This window comes from Spinacia oleracea, chromosome 3, assembly GCF_020520425.1.
Source record: "Spinacia oleracea cultivar Varoflay chromosome 3, BTI_SOV_V1, whole genome shotgun sequence".
Taxonomy (NCBI): Eukaryota; Viridiplantae; Streptophyta; class Magnoliopsida; order Caryophyllales; family Amaranthaceae; genus Spinacia; species Spinacia oleracea.
Genome location: NC_079489.1, coordinates 46,420,563 through 46,433,517, shown reverse-complemented (window position 1 = coordinate 46,433,517; position 12,955 = coordinate 46,420,563). Strand labels below are relative to the sequence as shown.

Genomic DNA, 12,955 nt, shown 5'->3' with positions numbered 1-12,955 from the left:
TATTTTAATTTTTTTTATAAAAACGGGTAAACAACGGATCCGGATCCGGATCCGGGTAATGATTTAGGACCTGATCTAGATCCGTTTTTAAAACCAAGGATCTAGATCCTACCCGGATTCGTCGGGTCAAAAATTGAGGATCCAGATCCGCTAAAAACGGATCTGGATCCACGGATCCGGGTCGGGTCCATTACCCACTGCCATCCCTAGTCATTCCTAATATGAAACTATAAAATATATTGCGGAAAAAATGCAAAAAAAATTGTAACAAGTAATGTGGGGCGGAAGGAGTATGATATAAGGGGGAGTGCATTTCTTGAATTTTCTTTTATAACTGAGATGATGATGTAAATTAAAGACACTAAGTGGGGGGGGGGGGGGGGGGGGGGGGGATAAAGAGTACAAAAGCTTTTATACAACTGTCTTATGTATAAGAACAACAAGATAGTTGTACCTTTTAATAAAATATTTATACATTCTGATTAATTAGTTACTTTTTACTGTTATTAACTACTTAGTTTTTAGGCCTGGGTCATACCTTGGATTTTTGTATAGATTATAGTTATGACTTTATCCGTTAAATTCATGAATGAAGAAATATTATACGAGTATATTTTCTTTTGGAAAGATAATATGTAAGTTAATATAGCTCAATGGTTAAGTCTCTATTGTTTAAACACAAAATGTTCAATTGTTCTTCTAATCATGTTACAATTTTCATATATCAATAACCATATACTAAAAGACACATTAGGAATAACACGTTTCATCTCCATATTTATCCTTAATATCTATATAGTTTTTGTTTATTAAAAACGTCTAATATAGATAGAATATTTTTAAAGGTTTAATCATATCTTAAAAAATATTTGATACACTTTTCATAGGAGAATCATATAGTTTTATGAAATATACGTCAGACATTATAAGTAAATAATCAAAATAAGTAAATAAAATCTCATTAAGTCCATAAAATAATCAATAATGAAAATTTGCATCACTCTATTTTAGTCATCTTTAAGAATAATAATCCATGTAAAAATTAATCTATAACTTTATACTAAAACACAAAACGGAAATGACCCGTGTCATATCCTGATACAAAATTTTTCCACTATAAACTTTGTCTTAGAAAATTAATTTATATTTTATACATTTTTTATTTTTCCATATTTTTTTTATTAATTTTTTATGTTTGGAAAAACTACATTGGTTTATATATTATGGCAATAATAATAGATACCACACGTGATAATAATTTTCTAAAATAACATTTGTTAATATTTTAGTCAAATTGATGTATTATAATAGAAATTATACTTAATCTATATTTTGGTCAAATTAACATATTAAGTATATTGGAATATCTTGATCAAATGAGCATATTAAGCATATGAAATATGTAATATGTATGGAGTAGTAGGAAAGAAAATTTCATATTAGATGATTGTATGAGTATGTTCAATGCAATAGCTATAGGGAGAAAACTTTCCAATCCAATATTTATACAAAAATGGTCAAATAATAAGTTTAGAAATTCATACATGTAATGGGTATCATTGAGGAAATTAAAGCTTTAGGCTCTACTTTCCGGCAATGCACTATCCTCAAGGTCCCAAGGGAAGAAGTGGCCAAAGCTCATAATGTGGCCACTAGATGTAGGATGTTTGGTCTTTCTTTTGTTTAGTCTGTTGGGTTCTTTGTAGCTATTGTTAAAAAAAAAAAAATTCATACATGTACGAGACCTGATCTAATAACTAAATAAACTTGTCACTGTTGCATCCTGGCATTGTTACGACAACAACTACTTCCTTTTCTGAAAACCATGCAATTCTAAGAGCAACAATAAGGGAATACTTTTGTTTAGGGGACTCTTAATCTCTTTCATATGACACCCATGCACCAACTTTAAATACGAGTCTCCTCAAAAAAATTGTGAAAATGGACTAACTCTTAACACTAGCTCTTATGCTCTCTTATCCGCTTTTTAAATTTTATTTTTATGCAAAAATATGATGTGGGACTAGCTCTTATTTGTAAGAGCTAGCTCTTATTTCAAAATTTTCTCTCACAAGCTCTAATTAAAAGCCTCCTATTTCTCACCTAAGAGTTAGCTCTTAATTTTTCTCTCTCTTTAAGAGCTACCTAAGAGTCCCCCTTATTCATGCTCTAAGAACATTATAAGTTGTATTTAATTATGACATACGTTTATTTTTTTGTTTTTGATTTCTCAAAAATTCGTAAAAATATTGCACTCTAGTCCCGCAGTCGTCTGGAGGGTGTCTTTCCTGCGGATATTGCTCGTCCTGCGCTCGGTGTTAAGTTGCTTGGTGGCCCAGTCAGTACGGATTCCTCTTTTTGCAAGGAGTTGGTTTCGCAGCGTGTGTCGAAGACTGTTGTGTTGATGGATGCTGTAGCCAAGCTTAATGATCCCCAGTGTGAGTTGTTGCTTCTTCGTGCGTGTACTGGAGTTTCTAAACTCTACTTTGCTATGCGCACTTGTCCGCCTCATCTTTTCGAAGCGGCTCAATTATCTTTTGATGTGGCTCTGCGGGCTTCTTTAGAGCGCATCGTGACTGCTTCGGGGCCTGGGTTCGGTGACTGGCAATGGCGCCTTGCCACCTTGCCTTATTCTTATGGAGGATTGGGTGTTTATTCAGCTGGTGATGTTCGGCATTATACTTTTCTTGCATCCCGTTTGCAGTCTTCTGCTTTGCAGGATTCGCTTCTTCGGCTTTCAGGTGTTGATGGACCGGGACCGGCCTTTGATGATGCTCTTGGTCTTTTCAATAGGACCGTGGAGTCCGACCTTATGCGTAGCCCTAGTGAGATCGCTGCCCCCACACTCATGAAGAAATTGGCAGACATATATTTCACGAAGGTTACTGCTGATGCGGAATCCGCCTACTCCTTATCTTCTCGTCTTGTTGCCCTATGGAAATCGCAGCAGGGGGATCACTCCTCGGCTTGGTTGCAGGCAGTCCCCATCTCGGGTTTAGGCCAGACTATGAACGGTAAGACTTATCGTTCGGTTCTTTGCTATCGGTTGGGTATTCCGTTGTTCTCTGATTCGACGCCGTGTTCTGCTTGCTCTCGGGTTTTCGACGGGGACATTTATGGGGATCATGCCGTGTCTTGTGCTGGGATTGTGGGTATCAAACATCGACATAATGTTGTTCGTGATACCCTTTTGGATATTTGCTATCGGTCGGGGATTTCTGCTCGCAAGGAGGTTGATGTTGGGCTGACTAGTGAGAGTGATGGAGCTCTTCGTCCTGCAGATATTTTGCTTTACTCATGGGATGGCGGTCTAGATGTGTGTGTTGACTTGACTGGGTCTTCCCCTATGACGCAATCGGGGTTGTCAGGCTTCGTTCCGGGTCGGGTTGTGGCGGTTGCAGCGCAACGGAAGCAGGATAAGTATGCGGCGCGTTGTAGGGCTTTGGGTTACGGTTTCTTTCCTTTTTCCTTCTCTTCTTTTGGGGAATTAGAGAAAGGGGCTGTTTCTTTGCTGAAGCGGGTCCAGACGTACTCCAGGGCTCAGGACATTGGGGCGCGGGCAGCTGCCCACATTTTCAGCAGGATCGGGTTCGCCATAGCTAGAGGAGTGGGGGCCCAGATTGTATCTCGGCTCCCCTCCAACTTCTTGTAGTTCACTTGTTCTTTGTAGCTTGTTAAGCTTGTAACGTTTTGGTGTTTTCCTATAATAATAATAATAATAATAATAATAATAATAATAATTTGAATAATAATACAGAGTAATAATGATAATAACAAAATACTACTAAAATAATAATTATTATTTATAATAATAATATCAATATTAATGTTCCTGGCCCTGGGCTTGAAAACCTCTCGATGCACGATAAGAGTGCTAATCTATTGTGCACCACCGCAACCACCACCATGGCCAAGGGAAAGAGGGGCCGTCCGAGGAAGAATCTGGTCGTCCCACCGGAGTAGAAGACCACGTCGGCGTCTTCTGGTGTACCTAGTGGAGCAGTTGCTGACTCTAGTCCCGCAAATGAGGAGGTGCAATCGACTATGGCGTCTTCAAGTACTACCCAAGCTCATTTTGGGAACAATCTGCAAATTCCTTCAACGACTCCCCCTTCTCGACCTCTTCATCGTCGATTGGAGATAGATGTTGTTATTGCTGGGGTTTGTCAGCCTAGTTTTGGAATTGAGGAGAAACGGATGGCAGTGAAAGGTATGAAACTCAAATTTATTACTCTTGTAATGAAATTGAGTTCACCCATTGCGTGCTTAGAGGCGGCTGATTTCAATACTACTGCTAGTAAATGGGAAAAGGCTATAATTTTATATGTGATTGGTGAGAATCCTACCCTTAAGTACATAAATACTTTCATTGCTAACAAAGGACTTGTTCATATCCACCGGAAGTTTTTATCACAATGAGGGTTATTTTGTGATCCGTTTCAAATCTCTTGAGGAAAGAAAAAAGTATTAAATATGGACCTTACACCATTGAAAACCGGCCTGTTATTGATAAGAGTTGGGAGGCCGATTTTGATTTTTAGAAGGAGATTTTGACGGTTGTTCCTCTATGGGTGCAGTTGCCTAACTTACTTCTCACATGTTGGGGATTGATTCTTTGAGTCGTATTGGTAGCACGTCGGGAACACCTCTATTTGCGGATGAATGTACCACTAAATAATCTAGAATCTCTTTTGCTAGAGTGCTTGTGGAAATTGATGTTACTAGGCCTCTAATTCACTCTATGATGGTTGAAAGTCTTGATGGGAAGCAACTCAAGCAGCCTGTGATTTATGAGCCATTTTATTGTAAGAAATGTCAAAAGGTGGGACATGAATGCAACAACACTCATGAATCAGAGCTTGTTAGACAGGATCCAAAACAACAGTGGTCAGTGGAGACAAAAAAAATGCCAAATGCTGATAAACAACTTGGTTCTGAACAAAGGATTGCGCCTCGAAAATTATCTACAAGGTTGTCCCCTCCTGTAGTGTGTACAAATGTTCATGTAAAGAATTCTTTATTACCTACAGACCAAGAACCTGTTATACAAGTAGCGGGCGAATCTTTAAGGGGCGAGGATCCTATCCTCTTCGGTTCATTATGAAGATTGTCTGTTGGAATGTACGGGGCTGAAACAAGTCTTTTAAGCAAAAGGAAGTAAAGTCCTTTTTGCTAAAGCTTGAAGTTAGTATATGTGCGCTTCTAGAGACTAGATTTAAAGAAGTTAAATGTAGTATAATCACTCAAAAAGATTTCAAAGGTTGGTCTAGGATCAACAACTATTCTCATGCTAATGGAAGAATTTGGATTCTTTGGGATCCAAAAGTTGTAGATATTTTACCTATTTCTTCTTATGCTCAAAGTATATGTTGCAAAGTGGTAATTCTAAACTTTGGTGTTAGTTTTATTTGTGGAAGTTTATTTCTGATGTGTGTTCTCAACAGTCAGAACCGTTGTTGTTTGGTGGTGACCTCAACTCTGTATTACTTTATGATGATAGATTGCATGGAAATCCTATTACTCAGCTAGAGGTTCAGGATTTTGAGAATTGTTTGAATCATAATAACCTCGCTTGTGTGAAGACTGTTGGTGACTACTACACTTGGTGCAATAACCAAGATAATGCTGACATAATTTATTCAAGGATTTACAGGTTTATTGCTGATATTAATTGGCTAAGCAGTTATCATGGAGATGTGATAGAAGTGCTAGAGAGGGGAGTCTCTGATCACTGCCCTGTTATGATTGATCTTGTTGTTGGAGAATCTCCTAGAAGGCCGCCTTTTGGTTTCTTGAATGTATTGGCTGATCATGAGGATTTTTCTAATATACTCGTTGATCGTTGGTAGCATAATACTCATAAGAATAAGCTGATCAATATCTGGTTTAAGCTTAAAAATCTTAAGGGAAAGATTAAAGCTTTGAATTCTCAATATTTTAAGGTTACTGCCGAAAAGATTTAAGCTGCTATAATTTCTCTCCACAGTATTCAACTTCAGCTTAACATGGATCCTCTGAATACTATATTGATTAATGCTAAAAAGAAGTCCTTGATGGAGCTATAAAAATGGAGCACACTAGAAGAAAAAATATGGCATCAAAAGTCTAGAGCTACCTAGGTTCAGTTGGGTGATTCCAACACAAAATTCTTTCACGCTTAAGCAAAACAAAGACGATGTCAGAATACAATCAAGTTCCTAATCAAAGAGGATAGCTCTCGAATTCAAATCCATCACCTCATAAAAGAAGAAGTGCGAAACGTTTACTTCAATGTAATGGGTACTGTTGCCGACACGTTACCTATGATTAGAGGTCTTATTTTTTCCTCTCAACATTATTCTACTTTGTCTTCTACATTCACTACAGAGGAGATACGTTCTTCTTTGATTAGTATGGATGCTCACAAATCCCCTGGTATTGATGGATATGATGTGCATTTTTTCAAACTCACATGGACTAATTTGGGGGCTCATATTGTTCATGTTATTCAACAGTTTTCCGATTCTGGTTTTTTACCAAAGTCTTGAATTATACCTGTGTTACTCTGTTGCCCAAAGTTTCAAACGCTTGTGCTGTCAAAAGTTTAAGACCCATTGCTTGGTGTTCTTTATTGTATAAGATCATCTCTAAGATCTTAACAAATAGAATGCAGGGTTTTCTGAATTATCTTGTAAATGATAGCTAGTCAACCTTTGTGAAGGACAGAGTCATTTTGTACAACATTTTGATTTGTCACGAGTTAATTAGGTCGGAAAGGCCTCTCACCTTGGTGTATACTTAAAATAGACTTGCAAAAGGCCTATGATTCTATGGAGTGGCCTTTTGTTAAGTATCTCATGCCTGAGCTCGGTTTTCCTTACCAGTATATTGAATCGGTCATTGCTTGTTTAACTATTGTGTTCTATTCGTTTATGGTAAATGGTGACATGACATAGCCCTTTGATGCACAAAAAGTTCTTCGACAAGGTGATCCGATATCACCACTACAACAAAAACATTAATTAACAGCGCCTAATTAACTTATCAAAAAGCGCTAATATTTAAATAAAATAACAACACTTTATTTTATATTGCTGTTAAAATAAGCAGCCTTAATTTGCACCTTAATATAATACAGCGCTTTTCTGTAAACGCTGTGATTCATAGCTATAGTAATTTAAAAACAAACAAAAAAAACCTATAGTAATACATCTTTGACACCTGCCGCGCCAAAACCAAATTAAAGAAAAAAAACCCTTCCCCGGATCAGCACCACCACCGCCTAAGTATTTCCCCACGTTCTCCATCTTCTTTCCTTCTCCCACCACGACTTCCACAGTTAAGATTGAGTTCCCAATCGCACTCAAGAACTCAAGAGTTCAATCCCAATCCAAGTTGACTCAAATCGAAATTTCCCAAATCCAAATTACAGAGTTCTCTTCAATCCAGATCCAGATATTTCCGTATGTATCTTCTTCTCCGGCGAACGTTGGCGGCGATTATTATCCGGCGAACATATTTCCCCGATGCGTGTGATTGAATTATCAATTGTGAATTTCTTCTAAATTAGCTATTCAATTGGGTTTTCAAATTTTCAATTGTAAATTTGCAGTTTTATAGCAATTTGATATGCCTGTTTATCACCCAGTTATACTGGATGTTGGGGTTTATTAGAAATTTTTGATTCTGTGAATGTTAGAAACTTTCTGATTCTGGAAATTTTAGAAATATTAGTTTTGGAATTAGGAGTTACAACGTCGTTATTGTTCTTTTTGATTCTCATGGTCTTCATCTGAAGTTGGAACATACTTTTGATATTTAAGGGTTGCGGGCTTATGATATTACTTGGGATTATTGGATGTATGAGTAGTTCAGCACTGGTAGTTCATTCTTTCGTTTCATAGGTGTAATTTTAATGGACCATTAGATGTATGAGGTTGGGTTCTGTTGAGGATTTGCTGGACTTGAGTATTTGAAACTCCCACGAGACCTATCTGTTAAGCCTGTCTTCGTAGTCGCACCTTGTTGGCCTTGTGTTCTTGTCTTCCCTATGAGCTTTTTAGCCCGCATAGTACCATTCGAACCCCTAGATTACTGCCCCATGTACTGTTGCTGCTAGTACTACTGCGACCACTTTGACTGCCATAGCCTCTACTACTTCCAGCCCGTAGAGATGCAAGAATACTCCGTAGCAAGCTCTTCTCCTTGCTTAGATTTTGGTTCCTCATCATCAATGGCCATGATTAACAGCCTGTTTTCTAATCTCAAGGGCCCTTGTTTAGATACAGAACTGAAGCTAAATTGAACCAAACCATGGCAGTTACGTTTTACTTATGAGATATCAGACCCTAATCAAATGCATACATCTTGTTTAGGTCAGAAATAGAATCCTCCATGCTACCCTCTAATATATTTTTATCCAAATTTACTATCTACACTAATAAGAGTTATCTTTAGAAACCATTTCCTACAAGTAGCATTGATTCATTACGGAGTTCAACAATATTCCAAATTGTTTCTCCGTGTGACCCTATTTCCACCACATATTTTAACAGTTTCCTTGCTAATGATCAAGCTAGGAATATCACCACCATGATTTTTCCTTGTGAGTTTGGAGAACAAGAAAGTAATTAAACGAGTACTTGAAAAATGCGAACCTGCACCTGCTGGATAATTCAATTCAAGTTCAAAGAAGTTCCCTGTTGAGCATCTTGAGCAGTTGGGTCAGCTCCAGCAGCAAGCAATAACCACACCAATTCTCTTCTCTCTACAGCACAGATAATTTAAATCAAGTTAGAGCGTCTCCCATTCCTTGTAAGGCCCTCTAAAAGAATAGCAGAAACAAAACCATGTCACAGATTTTATGACGAAGCTTACAGTCTTGGAAGCCCTGACTTCATAATCATATATTGGTTGATTTTAGGGTAGCCAAAATTGAGATAACCCAGTTTAGGTAGCGCATTTATATGTGTATTTTACAGCTTAGAAGAGCTTCATGATGAGTGTTTGAGTGCCTCAGACCCTTAGAGCTCCGTCTAATTTTTCTTTCCCATGTTCTCCATCTTCCTTACTTCTTCCACCATAACTTCCATCTGGTTCCCAACAATAGTTCAATCCCAATCCAAGTTTACTCTCCGAAATTTCTCAAATCCAAAATTGTAGAGTTCCCTTCAATCTAAATCTACAGTTTTTCGTATTTTCAATTTTTCTCCGGCGAACGTTTCTCTGCAGCGATGTATTATCTGGCGAACATAAGCGTGTGGTTTAATTATAAATTGTGAGTGTTATCTAAATTAGCAATTCAATTGCATTTTTCAGGATTTTCAATTGTAAATTTGCTAGTTTTATTAGCAATTTATATGCTCGTTTATCGCCTAGTACTGAATATTGGGGGTTATTAGAACTTTCTGATTCTGTGAATGTTAGACACTTTATGATTCTGTGAATTTTAGAAATAGTATTTTAGGAATTAGGACTTACATCATCGTTGTTGTTGTGTTTGTTGTTGTTGTTACAATTGCTTCGTTTATTATAGGGCAGTTACAATTTAGCAAAGCAAGGGCGTGACTTATTACCAGTGAAGCTGTGAATCAACACACATTGACATAACCAATCAAGGTAGGAAAATTTATGATTTACAGAGTAGTTCACAAAGAGCAACCAACCCTACATTGCGTTAGTCGTTTATTTTTTGTGTATGGAAGGTTGTCAGGAGCAGGTTTTAATGATTCAATTTGCATTCAGTTTACACTAGCTTCAACCAAGTTAACTATGTTATGTTTTTATGACCTTACATGTGATTCGTGCTCTTCACTTGATTATGTATTGCCTGGTGTTTTGCCTAAAAGATTCAATAAAAACTTGATAAAATCCGACGAGAATAAAATCCAAGTAAAAATGACAAAACTCTCTTGTTTCTTGTTCAAAATAAGTTCATGACCGGGAGATGAAAAGCTATTGAAACAAGCTTTCACCTCCAACTGGAATCACCTCAAACTAATGATTAATGTATCAGTGGGTTTCTTTACTATGTGGTTTATTCTACAAATTAGTTTTCAACGGGTTATGTGGGACAAGAAACTTCAGACAATTGTGAGCAATGAGTTCGCATGTTAAACTCTAAGTTCAATGATATAGCAGAGAATGGGGGTTTAGACCTTTATCCTCATTACTTACAAACTCAAACTGATGAAGTTAACGAATAGATATATGATAGAATAAACAATGGTGTTTACAGATGTGGGTTTGCCAAAAAGCAAGAACCGTATGATCAAGTCAATACTTTTTTGAATTTGAATTTGTGATCCATTATGTTTTGTTGTTCTGGTGTTGCAACTAGGTGTCCTGCAGAGTTCTAATGATGCCTGTTTATGATTCATTTTCCCAGGCTGTTGACAAACTGTATGAAGCATTAGACAAATGCAAAGATACACTGACTGAAGCAAATATACGTTTATTTGTAACTCTAGTTCTGTTTGATGAGGTAAAATGACTGCGTAGTAGTGGATTCATTAGTGCTAGTCTTACTGTTCAGGAAATTCAGTTGTCCAAAACCATGTTTCAGAAGTCATCAGTTATCGGCATTGGTTAAGTTTACAAATTTGGGTACTTTCTGAAAGTTCAATATTCACTCATTTTCTGAAAAACAGTGCATTGAATCCCTGGTCCAATGTGTTTATGTGGGCTGTGTATGATCTCAAGTGTTCCTAAAGAATCTTAACCAGTGTCTAGGTCTCTGGGGAAACTCGCTAATGATCCTCTTTAGTTTCTATGGTACAGGATTCTATTAGAATACGGTTGAATGAAATATCACTTGCTGATTTTTTATACATGTTACATGTCTTTGTGAGGTTCCGTACAGCTTTTGTAGCACCTAGCTCTCGCGTCTTTGGAAGAGGTGAACTTGTATTAGATAGGAAGGAGATTGCTAGGAGGTATATCAGATCAGGTTTCTTCATTGATCTCATTGCAGCTTTACCTCTTCCTCAGGTACAACTAATTCTTAGTTTTTTTTTACCAAACATTAACATTTTAATGTCTACTAGTTGATATGGAAAGAAAATTGTTATGTTTTTTCCCTGCAGATTGTGATATGGTTTATAATTCGAGCAATTAAGCTGTCTAAATCAAGAATTGAAGCACCTATAATGCACTCCAATTGATTGTTTTCTTCCAATATATTCCACGGTCTTATCTGATATTCCCTTCGAGTGTTGAGATTATAAAGTCTGCTGGTGTTGTCACGAAAACAGCCTAGGCAGGAGCTGCTTATAATCTTATGTTCTACCAAGTGGATACAGATACAAGTATGTCCTATGATTTATGTTTATTGCAATTTTTATTTGTTTTTTAAAGTTTTCAAAAGTAATTGATTGTATTTTTCCTGTGTAGTGTCCTCGGCAAAAGAATGTCATGGATTCTGGATAATATGTCATGAGATACATGAAAGAGATCATCGACCATAAGCAAACTCGAATATTTGAAGATGTATGTATTTTTCTTTGTTCAATTAAGCCTAGACATTATTATATGCATTGTCACTAATTATGTTAATTTTATCATTTTGTAGTACTTTCATGATTGCAATATTCCGAATTACGATCAAGGACAAATTGATGAAGTCAGAGCTCAATGGACCTGTCATGTTCTTCTCGTGTGAATATTGTGATGTATTAATTATGTTTTTCGACTAGAATTTCTCTAGAACGTTTTAATTTTATTTTATTGGTTTAAAATTAAAAGAAGTACTATATGACAAGGATACTTCTTTCTGTTTTCTAGTGTGTTTTTATTCTACTTGTATTTAGGCATATATGATTTTAAGTTATGCACGAGACATCGAGAAGTTTATTTGATATGATAGAAATGAAGTTGAATCTTATATATATTCAATTTGATTACTTTGTGTAGGATCTAAAATGTTTTTATATTTTATTACAGGTATTTAATAATTAAAAATTAAAATTAAAAAAGAGCCCGACAAAAATTAAAAAATGCACTTAAACAACAGCGCTTTTTAGTTACACGCTATTATTTAATTTAAATTAAATTAATCATACAATTTCCCGCCATATTGAAGCTTTAATAGCGCTTATATATTGAATGCTGCTAAATGACGTAATAATGACAGCGCTTTTTAAAGCGCTGTCATTTTTTTAACAGCACTGCTAATTAACAGCGCTTTAAAAGCGCTGTCTTTCATTGAAAAAAGCGCTATTAAAATCTTATTTTGTTGTAGTGCACCTTCCCTTTTCTTCCTTTGAATGGAATATCTTAACAAATGTCTGATTGGTTTAAGGAACAACTCTGATTTTAGATTTCTTCCTAGACGTAAAAGGTTGAACCTCATTCATGTTTTCTTTGCGGACGATCTTCCCTTATTTTCTCATGGTGATTTTGATTTAGTCGTTCAGCTCTTCAAAGCTTTCAACATGTTTTCTTCTGTTTCTGGTCTCAAGGAAAATCAAGCAAAGAGTGATATATACTCCAGTGGTGTCACTCAATTTGTTCAAGACCACATTATGCATAGGCTCATCTTTCTAAAGGCGAGCTTCCTTTTAAGTACCTTGGTGTCCCCTTATCCACCAAGAAGCTTACTATAATGCAATGCCAACCCCTGGTAAAGAGGATAATCACCAGAATTGACAATTGGTCTTCAAAACTGTTGTCATATGCATGTAGGCTCAAGTTGATTAAATCAGTCATTTTTGGTATTCAAACTTATTGGTGCCAAATTTCCATCCTTCCAAAAAGAGTGTTGAAACTTATATAAGTTAATTGGTTGTCGTACCTTTTTGTGGACTGGACAATTTGGTTTGTCAAAGAGGGCTCTCTTTGCTTGGGATCGTATGTGCTTACCTAAATCTTGTGGTGGCTGGAATATCATTTGCTTAGAAACCAGGAACAAAGTGGCTATTTGCAAACTATTGTGGAACCTTGCAAAGAAAAAGGATAAAGTTTGGGTTCATTGGATTCA

The 12,955-nt window shown here is 36.5% G+C and overlaps 1 long non-coding RNA gene and 1 pseudogene across 6 annotated transcripts; both read left to right on the top strand.

Annotated features, from left to right (window-relative positions):
- Nucleotides 1-4,044: 4,044 nt before the first annotated feature.
- Nucleotides 4,045-5,849, top strand: LOC110793428 (uncharacterized; annotated as a pseudogene).
- Nucleotides 5,850-7,203: 1,354 nt separating this feature from the next.
- Nucleotides 7,204-11,876, top strand: LOC110793421 (uncharacterized). Of its 6 annotated transcripts, XR_008930424.1 has the most exons (7): nt 7,209-7,529; nt 9,515-9,597; nt 10,367-10,462; nt 10,841-10,968; nt 11,064-11,285; nt 11,371-11,466; nt 11,549-11,876. It is a non-coding gene; the product is annotated as an uncharacterized lncRNA (long non-coding RNA). The 6 variants fall into 6 exon arrangements; XR_008930426.1 differs by having other exon boundaries at nt 7,204-7,529; nt 10,367-10,968; nt 11,089-11,285; XR_008930421.1 differs by having other exon boundaries at nt 7,205-7,529; nt 10,367-10,968.
- The last annotated feature ends 1,079 nt before the right edge of the window (nt 11,877-12,955 follow it).